The sequence below is a fragment of the Uranotaenia lowii genome, chromosome 2 (genome assembly GCF_029784155.1).
Source record: "Uranotaenia lowii strain MFRU-FL chromosome 2, ASM2978415v1, whole genome shotgun sequence".
Lineage (NCBI taxonomy): Eukaryota > Metazoa > Arthropoda > Insecta > Diptera > Culicidae > Uranotaenia > Uranotaenia lowii.
The window spans coordinates 435,307,981-435,320,564 of record NC_073692.1 but is presented as its reverse complement, the minus strand read 5'-3'; the positions used below and the strand labels follow the sequence as shown (position 1 = coordinate 435,320,564).

Below are 12,584 nucleotides of genomic sequence, written 5' to 3'. Positions count from 1 at the left end.
ATGGTCAGATGGTTGTTAGAACACCATTTGGCGAACAAATCAATGTATTCTTGTAGTCTTAGACAGCCAGCTTCATTTTTTACCACATGAAATAGTTTCAGGTCGTCCGTGTAACCTAATCGGCATTCGGCAGGAAGCATCAGCAACACATCATTGAAAAAAAGTGAGAAAAGAAGAGGGCCGAGATTGCTGCCTTGAGGCACGCCTGACTCATTGAGGAATACAGAAGAAGTTTGGGTTCCTAGTTTTACAGACAGTTGTCTGTTTTTCAGATATGATGCCATCCACGAAACAAACGTTTCCGAAAAGCCCAATCTGTTCAGCTTGGCGAGGAGCAGGTTGTGGCTGACACGGTCGAAAGCAGCTTTGAGATCCGTGTAAATAGTATCTACTTGGAATCCTTTTTCAATAGATTTGATGCAGTGTGAGGAAAACTGGGTCAGATTTGTGCTAATTGATCTACCTGGGAAAAATCCGTGTTGGTCGCTGGAGATATAAGCTTTGGCTTCGCGCATAATGGTTTTGGATATCAAGATTTCAAACAGTTTTGACCCAACACAGAGAGATGTGATTCCTCTGTAATTTTGAACATTCTGTTTGTTACCTTTCTTGTGAACTGGAAACATGGATGATTTTTTCCATTGTGCTGGAAACGTGGATGAGATCAATGATCGGTTTATAATCGACATCAGGGGCGTGCAAAAATGTAGAGCACAGTTTTTGTATACTGTGGCTGGTATTCCGTCAGGACCTGGCGATGATGAAAGTTTCAGTTTGGTAATGGCGGCAAGAATTTGGTCAGCAGAATATCTCGGTAATTGTATATTCAAAGCGTTTACTGGCACAAATGTTAAGGCTTGCTCAAGACTTACATCGTCAAATAGCGCATTATGTGTGAAAACACTGGAAAAATGTTTTCAAAAAGTTCACACTGGCCATCAATCGAATCACAAACTTCGTCATTCAAGTGCATCCTTGTGGGCAAACCGGTTTCCTTTCTTTTCTCGTTCACAAACGACCAGAATTGTTTTGGGTTACGCTTCAAATTTGCCTGCATGCGGATCGAGTATCTTTTGTAAAGAGTTCGGTTGTATTTTTTGTAATTGTTACTAGCTTTGACAAATGCCGATTTCGAATAGGCATTCTTATGAAGGCTATAATATCTGAGAGCAGCAGCTCTTGTACGCTTCAGTATTGCTAAAGTTCGGTTAGACCAGGGGGGTTTACGTTTTGCATGCTGAGGTGGGGTGGTTAACGCAAGTAGCTGGTTAATTTATTTATACTTGTTTATACTTGATATGGTTTTTATTAACATCTTTTCTCAATTCATGTAACGTATAGGCTGGTTGAAGCGAAAAAAAAAACATTCAAATAATATCTCAAAAAGAAACTATTATCTCACTCAATGTTACCCAAACATGTGTGAAAGAAATCATTGTTGGCTAAAATTTTCTCACCGTGAGCTAAATCGGTCTGTCGTATATTTTGAAATCCTGTTCCAAACTTGCATGAATTTGGAACAAAGGCGTATAACTGTTGGGAATTTTGAAATCGATAACTGTGCTAAAACAGCAATTTACAACATCGGTGCCAGCCGGATTGTTTTAGCGTGGTCGAAAACCGTGTTTTGCATCTAGCGTTGGGACAGCCCTAATGAGGCAATGATGGTGACAACAATATAGTCCTATTTGCCGCTGGTAGTGTTCGTGATATTATGTTGGTTGTTTCGCCAACACTTATCAGTTTTGGGACAATCAACCTCAAAAACAACCATGTGTGCTGTTGAAGTTCTTTAGCTTCACTCCCGGCTAGCAATGGGGGAGGAAACACGAATCACAAAAACATACTTAAAAATACGCCACAAAACAAAACCAAAACAAATTTGTTGCTTATTATCTATTTTGCTTTTTATCATGACTTAATTCTGCTTATTTTCCCAGACCGCATATCCTTTCGTTCTTCTTCTTTTCCTCTCGCTCATCATCCTCTTCTTCCATTCTGCTCTGCTCTTCTTCTTCTTCTTCCATTCCGCTCCTACTCTTTTTCTTCCATTCCGCCTCTTCTCTTCTTCTTTCTTGTCGCTGCTTCTTCTTCCTGCTCGCCTGCTTCTTATTTTCTTCTTGCTTTACTTAAGCTTCTTCTTTTTCTTCTGACTAGCGCTAGTACTTACTTTGTTTCTTTTTCTTCTTCACGTCTTCCTTACATGCATCGACCTTAATGTCATCAGATGACCAGCAACCGTTGAGCACCACTGGCGGCAGGCATGACATCCAGCATCAGCTTCCGGAAGGAGTCGGCCCCAGTTTTCGGACGATACAATTTTCAGCTCCGGAAAAAAGACTGACTCCAGGCAGCGTCGGTTTTCAGCTCCCAATAAAAACCCTATAATAAACACGTTCAATCAGCCCAATTGCCTTTTTCAATCGTGTTGCCGTACTCACCCTATTTGGGGTCAGGGTACCGTTAAGATTGCTTCTTCGGTTGCTCTGTGAAACCTCCCAATCACCTACAGTGAACTAGAACCGTTTTGCACAGGATGTCGGCTCTCTATAATAGGGGCTCGTATGAGGAATGTTGTTTTTTGTTTATCATTTCATATTTACCCGTTCTAAAACTGTTCGGCAGATCTAATCGGTAGATGCCTCCTGCGTGTTTCCTCCGGGTTCAGTGCTGATTCTCCTGACGGGTTTTTTGGATGAACTTTTACGGCGCACTGTTTGGGGACAGAAACAATGTTCGGCTGTTAGTTGATCCACAACTTTCTTCCGTGCAGCGTATTTGAATGCTACTAACCTTCCTACAGAACGGCTATCAATGCGACGACTTTTGACCCCGCTCTGGGAAACTACCAGTTCAATAAACCAGTTCAGGAAACAGCAACACACTCGTAGCAACGGCAACAAACACGACAGCAATGATGCAGCAATTTTACAAACGAGTTTTCCTTTCTCGCTTTGCCCTCTTCTTTGGTTTGTTTACTTTCAATTTCGCAGTTGTAAACAGAGCTGGGCGATAATGACAGGTACACGCAGATAATAATTTAGCAACAAATACGTTAAACAAACTCAAATGCTACACAACCCCATTGTCACGGAAAAATTTTTCATGAGCGACGGCTAGGAGCTCATGAAAAATTTATAAAAAACTTCTTTTATTACAGGAAGCTGACTAGAGACGCACATGGAAACGAAGATGGAGCAGACCTCCGCACGAACAACAACGTGCACCACAAATCACTAATAACGCAGGCCTATAGCCCGCCAGATCTCAAACGTTATATTACCCTAACATTTCACAACAAAACATAACAATACGCCAACCAGGTTTGGCAAAAAACAGGTCCCTATGTGCGTTTTATCTCTAAGTCTAAATCACGTGACAATGGTACATAAACATCAGATCACAAACCGTTAAAAACAAAAGGCTTAGATCTAACAAATTAAAATAAATTAACAGAAAAAGACGTTCAACTTATTGGATAGCATTATTGGATAGCAAACATCCAACGTCGCGAGATGTCAAGTTAGTTTTTTCTCGCACATACGTACCTTAAAAGTGGAGTGAATAAGCCCTAAGAAATCCCTGGAAGCCTCGCCAGCGCAATCCGAAGCAGTCGGTCGTCTGTTGTGCCGTTTTTTTCTCCGGTACCACTCGTTTTTGGCACTGTTTTCGAAAATTTTTTCACCGCGTCGGAGACTGAATTTTTCGAAGCCATTTTATTTTCCGTTTTTTCACCGATTTCTCCAACACGAAATGGCTAGCAAAGGAGGACTAATGAGAACCCCGCCTGCTGTAAACAGCGACACGTCAGTCGCAGGGGCTTGCAGGAACTCATCGCCAGCCGTAAGCATTAACGCGTCAGTCGCAGGGGCTTGCAGAAAATCATCACCGAAGGTAAACAGTCATCAAAACAAACGTTTAAGAACTGATGATCCCGAACAGCAAGAGATAACACTCAACTATGCTGTGAAAATGTTACTTGACCAGTTTTCGGAAACAAACCGAAATATTGAAAACTTGCGTTGTGACATAAACAATAAAATCGATTCTGTTAAGGCTGAACTGGATGAAAAACTGAAAACGGTGTCTGAGGAAATTAACTCATTGAAGGATGACTGCAATCTGAAGTTTGGAGCGAATGAATCAACACTTAATTCATTCAGCACAAGGCTGGAAGTTATTTCACGTACTGTGGACAACCTGGACTACCGAAGCGATCTGGTGATCAGTGGAATCCCTCAAATAAACGGCGAAAACCTGCGAGACTATTTCAATTCTATTTGCGTATACCTGGGCTGGAACACTTGCGAAATACCGGCTGTGGACATTCGACGCTTGAAGCCCGGGTCTGGTGACGATGGAAAGAAAAGTCTTATTGCTGTTCAGTTTGCGCTAAGGAATTCTCGTGACGATTTTTTCAATTCGTATCTGCGGAAATGTGACCTCCAGCTAAAACATCTGGGACTGAATTCGGACAACAGGATATTCATCAACGAGAATCTTCCGGTTGCTGCTCGTCGAGTGAAGGTCGCTGCTTTACGTTTGAAGAAGTCTGGTAAGCTGACAACCGTTTTCTCCAAGCTTGGCGTTGTACATGTTAAACGCACGGTTGATAGTAATGCTATCCCCATTCACACCGAGAATGAACTGAATCAATTTTTGTAAATCTGTTCACTTTTAAATTGTATAATTGATAGATTATCTGTAACATTGTGAAGATTTTGTTTAATCGAGTTTTCCCGATAATTTTTTATATTGATGTGGTGTATAATAACCAATATTGTGAAATTCAAACAAGGAGCTAGATTAAATAATTAATATTAGAAAAAATCCCATACAAATGCCTGCTAATTTTAACACTACATTTGCTAATATTCCTGGTGCTGTTCTAAATGCTGTTCTAGTCCCTGGAAAGTTGAACATTTGTCATGGAAATGCTCAAAGTTTGTGCGCACGTAACTTTAACAAACTGGATGAGCTACGCCTGGCCTTGGTGGAATCTAAAGTAGAAATTGCTTGTTTTACTGAATCTTGGCTTACCAAAAAGAATAATCAGCGTGAGCTTATGATTCTAGGATACTCGATACATCGTAACGATCGAAATTATAAGCGCGGGGGTGGAATCATTGTTTATTCGAAAGAGCATCTACGCGTGAAACAAGTGTTTCAAACACAGTTATCTCGCGATTCTGTGGACAAGACTGAGTGTCTGGCTCTGGAAATCCAATTGAGATTTGATAAAATATTGCTGTTTGTTATTTATAATCCGCCGGATAACGATTGCTCTCCTTTTCTGGAGCAGAAGCTTGCTGATCTTGCCACATTGTATGAAAACATTTTTCTGATTGGAGACTTTAACACTGACCTTTTGCAACACAGTAGAAAACGCACACTCCTAGAAACTGTTCTCCAGAATTTTTCGATCTGTACAGTTAATAAAGAACCTACATTTTTTCACGAAAACGGATGTTCCCAGCTGGATCTTTTTCTGACAAGTCAACGCAATAAAGTTATTCGCTTTGGACAAGTTAGTTTCTCCTGTTTATCGCAACATGACCTAATTTTCGGTTCGTTAGATTTCAACGTAGTACAAAGCTCTGTAGTGAACGTTTTTCGTGACTATAAGAATCCTGATACAAGCGGTATCGAAAACGCCTTACAGTCACTTAGCTGGGAAAGTTTTTACCTAATGGAAAATCCAGATGACATGTTGCATTTCGTTAACAGGATTTTAGGCTTAATTCATGAAAACTTTGTGCCCTTACGAACTTCTTCCGCTCGAAAAAATGGAAATAGCTGGTTCAACCACTCAGTGCGAAAAGCTATACTAGAGAGGAACCTAGCATATAACGACTGGCGTAGAGCTCCACCACACTTGAAAGATTTTAAACGAAGAAGATATAAAACTCTACGAAACCAAACTAACTCTCTTATTACCAGAACAAAAAAACAACACCTGCATCAATTCCTGGGCGATCAGGTTCCGGCAAATGTCCTATGGAAACGCGTGAAAAGTCTTGGTGTTGGTAAGATTAAAACAACGCAGGCGTGTAGTTTTGATCCAGATGTAGTAAACCAAAAGTTTTCGTCCAACTACTCAATAGATGGTGGTCATCGGCAGTTTAGGGCTGTTGCAGAGCCATCACCATTCAACTTCTGTTTTCGGCCAGTTGCATGGTGGGAAGTTGTTAACTCCGTTTGTGATATAAAATCGAATGCTGAAGGTTTAGATCGCATACCCATAAAGTTGATTAAACTTGTGCTGCCGTTAATTGCCCATCATTTGACGCATCTGTTTAATGTGATCATAAGAACATCTATCTATCCTGACTGCTGGAAAAATGCAAAAGTTATACCTTTGAAGAAAAAGCCTCAACTGAACACACTTGAAAATCTAAGACCCATAAGCATACTTTGTGCTTTATCTAAAGCGTTTGAAAAAATAATGAAGGATCAAATGTCAACATTCATAAACAACAACAATTTGCTGACAGATGCTCAAGCTGGTTTCCGCAAAGGTCAAAGTGTGAAAACAGCAGTAATTCGTGTTTACGATGAACTTGCAGCGGCAGTGGATAAAAAATGTCAGGCGTGTTACTTTTGCTTGATTTTAGCAAGGCTTTTGACACTATTTTACATAGAAAACTTTGTGACAAGCTTGTCGAACAATTTCATTTTTCGAACGCTGCTGCTCGGCTGATTGAATCGTACTTAACGAATAGAATGCAAACAGTGTTTTGCGGAGAATTATTCTCACGGAGTACTCATGTAACCTCTGGCGTTCCGCAAGGCTCCATTCTTGGGCCGCTTCTTTTTACGTGTTACATTAACGACTTGCCCCTTGAATTGAAACATTGTGCTATCCAACTATATGCTGATGATGTCCAGCTCTATGCTGTCGATCGGAATCGTAACTCAAATGAACTTGTCAGGCTGGTCAACGAAGATCTAGCAAGAGTTGCTGCGTGGTGTTTGAGAAATGGACTACTAGTGAACCATACCAAAAGCAAGGCACTGTATATAACCAAATCTAGAAGGCAAGCTGTCCATGGTTCTCTCCCCAATGTCTTTATCAACGATGAGCAAATCCACTGGAGCAAAACTGCGAACAATCTTGGATATATTTTTAACGAAAATTTATTGTGGGACGATCTGATCATGCAACAATGTGGAAAAATTTACGGCTGTTTGCGCAATCTTTACAGAAGTACATACTCCGCACCAACCAATACGAAAATCTGTTTATTTAAAGCCTTGATCCTCCCACATTTTATGTTTGGTGATGCACTCCATGTTCGCCCTAGTTCTGGTGCACTGAATAGACTGAATGTTGCATTAAATTGTTGCGTGCGATATGTCTATGGCCTAAACCGATACGATCGAGTAAGTCATCTACAAAGCAATCTCATTGGATGTTCTATGAAAAATTTCTATGCATTCAGAACGTGCATGTTTATGCGTAAGCTTGGTTCGACTCGTTATCCCCCCGCACTATTTGAAAAGCTCATATGCGCTCAAGGAAGCCGTTTGCGCAATTACGTTGTGCCTACTAATAGGACCACTTTGTATGCAAATTCTCTTTTTGTGAGAGGTGTTGTCAACTACAACTCATTACCCCCAAATGTTAAGCGTATACAATCAGAAGCCATTTTTAAAAGAGAATGTCTGAACTACTGGAAACAGCACCAGAATTAGCAGCTGCGTTGGATTCTCTCTGTGAAAATAATTAGTTATAGGAAATAAAATAGAATAGGATTAAAATTAAAAGTAAAATAAGTGAACGTGAAAGACAAATTGTGTATATCGGAAGTAGTAATTGAAAAGAATATTGTATTCTTACTCTACTGGAACAATAAACAAACAAACAAACAAACAAACATTGAACGAATTAAAATCAAACTGTTTTGGTGATGGTTAAAATGGTTACAGTGTGCTGAGTAAGGAAGCATTACCAACCAACCTCGCCATGAGCCCAGAAGAGGAGTTTTACCGCGCTCCCAATTCGCGTTACTTTTGATCGGTTATTTCATGGCGATCCTCAGATTACACTGCAACATATTGACGATACGACATTAATTTGGGACTAAAATGACATAGTTGGGTACGATGACTCTAGTACGGAATGCTCACCAGATGCGCTCGATTTGTCACGATCGGCTAACGGAACTCTATTAGTGGAGATTGTCAACAGGATTGGAGTTTCACTGGTTGTTCATAACTGCTTTGCACAGTTTGTCTCGTTCTGGCAACGGCGTATCAGCGCGCGGCATAATACGACCAGTTTCTCTCGCTCTGGTAAACGGGAGAGCCTGTGGGCTGTAACGGTAGGTTTCTGGTTTGTCACGATCCAGTAACGGCGTGCAAGCGCGCTTTAGCACGGTAAGTTTCTCTCGATCTTACTAACGGCAAGCCTTCAAATAGGCCTATGGTGGCATTGTTGTCGCGATTCGTGGTCGTTGAGTGTACAACAGTGCACATATTGACACTCAGACGAAAATTGGCGAGAAATCGCCGAAATGGACTTGATCGGTAGTGTGGTTTGCGTTGTCCAAACGTTGACCTCCTTTTACTGAGAAGCATGTCCAAGTTAACTTCTGTCTCACCACTATTCTGCTTCCGGTTTTCTCCTACGTTGTCGGGGTTCTCATGCTGCAGTGACTCGTGGAGATGTTGAGCAGCGAATGTTACGTGCTTCCGCGACGGGGAGGCCTCATCCCTTCGGCGAAGACGCATATCAGCTCTAATCCGGTTCGGTGTCGTTTTGGGTTTCCGCGACGCGTGTTTTGGTGATAAGGACTACCTTTGTTGATTACCTGTGGTAATGGTCATAGCTGGAGTGATACGAGGCGATGGCAAGAAATGAACTTGCTAACTGCACTCGTAGGTGGCACGATTTTTTCCCGATCGGCAAACGGTGTTTTGGGAGCATTAAGCGTTGTGGTACACAAATATAGATAGATCTGTGTCATAGCTGGAATTTAATTTTCGAGGAAATCAATCTATTTCCCCTGGTCGAATCATTTTTGTCATTACGAGATATTTTCTCATCCCATAAAGATTTAATTTCTTGTTGAACTACAAAAATGTATGCTAAGTCTAAAAAAGTTAACTTTAAGTGGGTATTGATGAGCAAAAACAACTAAAATCAAATCCACAAATAACAACACTAAGCATAAATCACCAAAACAAAACATAAATCTTAAGACTAAACTAAGATCAACAATCCAAAAGTCTTAAAATAATTTTGCGGTAGCATAATTTCATGGGTTTTTTAGTTGGGCGCCAATGTTGAAGTTCTTTAGCTTCACTCCCGGCTAGCAATGGGGGAGGAAACACGAATCACAAAAACATACTTAAAAATACGCCACAAAACAAAACCAAAACAAATTTGTTGCTTATTATCTATTTTGCTTTTTATCATGACTTAATTCTGCTTATTTTCCCAGACCGCATATCCTTTCGTTCTTCTTCTTTTCTTCTCGCTCATCATCCTCTTCTTCCATTCTGCTCTGCTCTTCTTCTTCTTCTTCCATTCCGCTCCTACTCTTTTTCTTCCATTCCGCCTCTTCTCTTCTTCTTTCTTGTCGCTGCTTCTTCTTCCTGCTCGCCTGCTTCTTATTTTCTTCTTGCTTTACTTAAGCTTCTTCTTTTTCTTCTGACTAGCGCTAGTACTTACTTTGTTTCTTTTTCTTCTTCACGTCTTCCTTACATGCATCGACCTTAATGTCATCAGATGACCAGCAACCGTTGAGCACCACTGGCGGCAGGCATGACATCCAGCATCAGCTTCCGGAAGGAGTCGGCCCCAGTTTTCGGACGATACAATTTTCAGCTCCGGAAAAAAGACTGACTCCAGGCAGCGTCGGTTTTCAGCTCCCAATAAAAACCCTATAATAAACACGTTCAATCAGCCCAATTGCCTTTTTCAATCGTGTTGCCGTACTCACCCTATTTGGGGTCAGGGTACCGTTAAGATTGCTTCTTCGGTTGCTCTGTGAAACCTCCCAATCACCTACAGTGAACTAGAACCGTTTTGCACAGGATGTCGGCTCTCTATAATAGGGGCTCGTATGAGGAATGTTGTTTTTTGTTTATCATTTCATATTTACCCGTTCTAAAACTGTTCGGCAGATCTAATCGGTAGATGCCTCCTGCGTGTTTCCTCCGGGTTCAGTGCTGATTCTCCTGACGGGTTTTTTGGATGAACTTTTACGGCGCACTGTTTGGGGACAGAAACAATGTTCGGCTGTTAGTTGATCCACAACTTTCTTCCGTGCAGCGTATTTGAATGCTACTAACCTTCCTACAGAACGGCTATCAATGCGACGACTTTTGACCCCGCTCTGGGAAACTACCAGTTCAATAATCCAGTTCAGGAAACAGCAACACACTCGTAGCAACGGCAACAAACACGACAGCAATGATGCAGCAATTTTACAAACGAGTTTTCCTTTCTCGCTTTGCCCTCTTCTTTGGTTTGTTTACTTTCAATTTCGCAGTTGTAAACAGAGCTGGGCGATAATGACAGGTACACGCAGATAATAATTTAGCAACAAATACGTTAAACAAACTCAAATGCTACAGTGCCCGTTTTTTGTACCGAGAGTTTTTGAGGTTAATCGTCCCGTCTCATCTGTACACGCTCAGCAAGTGTGCGTAAGAAATGTCAAAAACAACTCTATAAATGTTGTCATCATGCACGCTAAACTCAGCCAACACAGCTAGTGGTTATGAGTTACCCTGCAGTGTTGGCAGTTTATTCTGGGTGGTTAGCCCAGAATACGATAGTATTTAAGGAATGATTCAGAGTTGGGAATCGCTTAGTTTTAAGCGACAAGATGATAATCGCTATAGAATTAAGTCATTGTATAAGGACTTGACGAAGGAAATAAACAATGTTTAACTCAATTCCAACACAAACCTGCGTTATTCTCTCATACTTTTACAAAAATAAATACAATAAATAACATCATGGTATTTTAACTTTCTCTTGCAGTACAATAAATCGTCCAAACATGTCAAAATTGAACCAACCTGGATGGTACTCTTGAGGGAATCGCTAAGATTGTGTAAATTTTTTTATTTATTTTGTAGGGGGATCCCCCTGTGATTGTGCCTTCAATTATTATTTCATACTAGCTGACCCGGTGTGCTTTGCTACACCTGACCTTCTAAAAATCAATAAATTGTGTAAAACTAGTTTTATTTTATTTGAATTTTCGATATTATTACAATAAGAATTTTTTTCTCGTTTATCCTCTGAAAGAAGGAGGAGTCTTGAATAAAAAAAACTCTATTGTAAAAAAATAGTTTCTATCGCTTGAAAAGTTTTAAATACTATGCGATTAGACTTCCCTTATTCTTCCCGGCTGTGGGTGAAATTTCTTAATCATAGAAACATATCTCGTACCCAAATAACCACCCAAGTCAAATTTGGTTCCATTTGCTTGATTTGTTCTCGAATTTTGCAAAAAAATAATGTATGGGAGGCCCCTCTCCATGTGCTAACTCCACACCCATATAAGTAGTTTTAAGTATGTAGTTCGGATGACGGGCTCGGCCCATATATCCTTAAGTAAATAAATAAATACCCTTGCATGCCAAATTGTGTTCCGTTTGCTTGATTAGTTCTCGAGTTGTGCGAAAATTTGTATGGGAGCCCCCCTCATGTTCCTATTTTCTCATTGAATAGAGAGGAGTACCAAACCATTTTAGGAACATTTTTCGTATGCAAATACACTCCCATACTATATTTGGTTCCATTTGCATGATCGGTTCTCGAGTTATTTAAACATGTATATTTTGCTAAAGAGGAGCCCCCCCCCAGCTCTTTTTGTTTAATATATTTCAATTCGATTTTGACATTTTATTGGAAAATGTTTGATATAAAATACTTTGCCATTCTTTCCTTCATTTTCTTTCTATTACAAATGTGGCTCAACCGAAGAAAAAAGATCGATGACCCACGCCGAATCAGAACTCTCTCGCTCTGAACGTGTTAGTTTAAGCCATTTTAGCCCAACAGAATTCGTCCCGGCTGCTCTGTCTCTGTATTCATCAATTTAATTATCCAAAATGTAATCCCGTTCCATCTCAGATCGCAGAAACATACCAATTGGTTGGAGAATTCCTCCATTCTGCAACAATGACGATTATCGAAAATGGTAAAAAAAAGTTATTTCGAATATAAATAACCCTTCGAGGAACTGTTTCTGCACCGCTGACTATATTCGACTGTCTCGCTGCCCCAGGAAATTGCATCGACGAAATCCCTCGTCATTTATAATGAATACTGGGTGCTGCCCCATACTAGATTATTTTCCTAGAAATGGTGTTGGACCTGAACTGGTATTTCGGCTACACCATCTCGCTTTTCACTCTGCGAATGAATGATGGAAAGCGAGAATTTTCCCCTTCGATTCTCTAGCCATCAGGCCATCTCTAGTTTCCAATTGCAAAAGAAAAAGTTGACGAATGGAGTGTAAATGAATGGTTCGTGACCAGAAATGAGATCGTTTGCATTATGCGAAACGCATGCGGATGCTGAAAATGTATGAACTTGCGATGGTTATCGCAGCTTCACA

At 40.5% G+C, this 12,584-nt stretch overlaps 2 long non-coding RNA genes across 4 annotated transcripts; both read right to left on the bottom strand.

Annotated features, from left to right (window-relative positions):
• Positions 1-2,043: 2,043 nt before the first annotated feature.
• Positions 2,044-2,898, bottom strand: LOC129749928 (uncharacterized). Of its 2 annotated transcripts, XR_008738221.1 has the most exons (4): positions 2,794-2,898; positions 2,604-2,713; positions 2,442-2,547; positions 2,044-2,382 (listed from the first exon to the last, which is right to left on the bottom strand). It is a non-coding gene; the product is annotated as an uncharacterized LOC129749928 (long non-coding RNA). The 2 variants fall into 2 exon arrangements; XR_008738220.1 differs by having other exon boundaries at positions 2,604-2,845.
• A 6,685-nt stretch (positions 2,899-9,583) lies between these two features.
• On the bottom strand, positions 9,584-10,468 carry LOC129749927 (uncharacterized). Of its 2 annotated transcripts, XR_008738219.1 has the most exons (4): positions 10,300-10,468; positions 10,110-10,219; positions 9,948-10,053; positions 9,584-9,888 (listed from the first exon to the last, which is right to left on the bottom strand). It is a non-coding gene; the product is annotated as an uncharacterized LOC129749927 (long non-coding RNA). The 2 variants fall into 2 exon arrangements; XR_008738218.1 differs by having other exon boundaries at positions 10,110-10,468.
• Positions 10,469-12,584: the final 2,116 nt, after the last annotated feature.